Source organism: Daphnia pulicaria, unplaced genomic scaffold (assembly GCF_021234035.1).
Source record: "Daphnia pulicaria isolate SC F1-1A unplaced genomic scaffold, SC_F0-13Bv2 h1tg000187l, whole genome shotgun sequence".
NCBI lineage: Eukaryota > Metazoa > Arthropoda > Branchiopoda > Diplostraca > Daphniidae > Daphnia > Daphnia pulicaria.
This window is the reverse complement of record NW_025804871.1, coordinates 27501-29840: the sequence shown is the minus strand read 5'-3', so window position 1 is coordinate 29840 and position 2340 is coordinate 27501. Positions and strand designations below refer to the sequence as shown.

General features: G+C 52.1%; 2 non-coding genes across 2 annotated transcripts in view; both read left to right on the top strand.

The window, feature by feature from the left end:
• The first annotated feature begins 61 nt into the window (after positions 1 to 61).
• LOC124319611 lies at positions 62 to 214 on the top strand. Its single transcript, XR_006913307.1, has one exon. It is a non-coding gene; the product is annotated as a 5.8S ribosomal RNA (ribosomal RNA).
• A 641-nt stretch (positions 215 to 855) lies between these two features.
• LOC124319610 overlaps positions 856 to 2340 on the top strand; it is a 4576-nt gene continuing 3091 nt past the window's right edge. Inside the window, exon 1 of the ribosomal RNA XR_006913306.1 lies at positions 856 to 2340. This exon is cut by the window's right edge and continues 3091 nt beyond it. This is a non-coding gene — a ribosomal RNA (large subunit ribosomal RNA).

Here is a 2340-nt window from a genome sequence, read left to right as displayed (position 1 = left end):
TCATTTGCTTGGGCGGGTTGGAGAAAAAGAGAGAAGAAAACGAATATGTCGTTTTATATACGACCCTGAACGGTGGATCACTAGGCTCGTGGATCGATGAAGAGCGCAGCAAAGTGCGCTAATCCATGCGAACTGCAGAACACATGGAGCATCGAAATCTTGAACGTAAATGGCGGCCCAGCTTCTCGCTCGGGCCACATCTGACTGAGGGTCGGTCGAATGATGAACGAACAGAGATTTTTTCAGTCTTGGTTTTGCATGTTGGGTCGCGGCGAGATTTATTTTTCACCCGGCCTGACCGCATAAAAGCTCCCGAATCTCTAACGTCTGGGTGCCGCGCGACTTAAGTGTCCGCGATGCCTCAAATACAAAAAAGGGGGAAAAATAAAAGAAGGTTCGCCCTGTTTTGTTTTTTTCCTCTCTATTCAAAAGAAACCTTTTTCGATGGCAAAACAGATGGGAAATTTTTGAGCCAACTCAAAAAAAAATTTTAGAAATAAACACATCTTCTCGAACAAGGTGTCGGCTGCGTGTGCGCGATATACCGCTTCAACGCGAGTTTAGTTGTGTGTGTGCGCCGGGCGTGTCGAAGTGTCGACCACCGCGAATTATCACTCACTCTAACCGCTCGTTATGCAAGCTTGGTTCGCGCACGACGCGTTGTTTCAATACAAAAAGCCGCAGGACGCCCTGTCACTTTTCGTAAATTAATTTTTGCGAATAACGAGAGACTCGCTTTATTTCGAAAAAAAAAAATTTGAACCGGCAATTATTCAATCTTTCCCGGCTTTAAAACGCCAAAGTCTGCCGAGCTAGATAAAGTGTTGTCTCCTTTTGAAAACAAACAATTCATTCTGACCTCAGTTTAGATGAGACTACCCGCTGAACTTAAGCATATCAGTAAGCGGAGGAAAAGAAACTAACAAGGATTCCCTTAGTAGCGGCGAGCGAACAGGGATGAGCCCAGCACCGAACCTCGCGCCCGGTTGAGCGGGTGCCGAGGAATGTGGTGTTCGGGAGGATCGTGCGCGTCTGTCCGGTATCTATCGTCCAAGTCTCCATGAACGGGGCGAGCAACCCACAGAGGGTGTCAGGCCCGTAGATAAGACGAGCCGAGACCGTGCATCGGATCCCTTCCCAAGAGTCGGGTTGCTTGAGCGTGCAGCCCTAAGCGGGAGGTAAACTCCTTCTAAGGCTAAATATCGCCACGAGACCGATAGCGAACAAGTACCGCGAGGGAAAGTTGAAAAGAACTTTGAAGAGAGAGTTCAAGAGTGCGTGAAACCGTTCAGGGGGTTAAACGGGTGGGCCCTCGAAGGTCGAACAAGTCCCCGCTCCCGGCACTTGGTTGTATGCCCTTAACGCTGCATGGAGACTGCCTGAATTGGCGGCTCTCTTGCATAAGTCGTTCTGCGATCGCAATAGCCACGCCAAGGTCCGCAAGTGGGGGGCCTAGTAGGACTCCGCGACCGACTGGGTGTCTGTTACACGGGGCGTCCGTTAGCGAGTTTCGTGGTTACCTTCGCGGGTGCCGCGATGACGAGCGCGGCGTTTCCCAACAGTACTGCCCGGTCGTGACCTGTCTCCTCCCGGGAGGTGTCGTAGCTTTTTTTTGTAAAAGAGAAAAAGTTGCGGTGCTCAACCTGTGGAGGCCCAGAGCGGAGAGTAGAAGTCGGGTCCCACCCGACCCGTCTTGAAACACGGACCAAGGAGTCTAACATGTGCGCAAGTCGTCGAGAAATTATCAAACTAAACTCGCGAGGCGCAATGAAAGTGAAGCGGCCCCGATGAGGGTGCATCCGCGAGGGGTGATCCCGTCTCGAACAGAGCGGGCGCAACCCCAGGGCGTCCGAATGCTCGCGAGATCTTTCCCCCTTAAAAGGGTTTGGTCGAGTCGGCCGGACGAACCCAGAGCGCACACGTTGGGACCCGAAAGATGGTGACCTATGCCTGGCCAGGACGAAGCCAGGGGAAACCCTGGTGGAGGTCCGCAGCGATTCTGACGTGCAAATCGATCGTCGGAGTTGGGTATAGGGGCGAAAGACTAATCGAACCATCTAGTAGCTGGTTCCCCCCGAAGTTTCCCTCAGGATAGCTGGTGCTCGCAAAGAGAACAAACGGAGTTTCATCCGGTAAAGCGAATGATTAGAGGCCTTGGGGTCGAAACGACCTCAACCTATTCTCAAACTTTCAATGGGTGAGAAGCCCGGCCTTTTTCCTTGATTGAGGCCGCGGCAATTGATTTGAATCTGAGCGCCCAGTGGGCCATTTTTGGTAAGCAGAACTGGCGCTGTGGGATGAACCAAACGCCCGGTTAAGGCGCCTAAACGACGCACATTT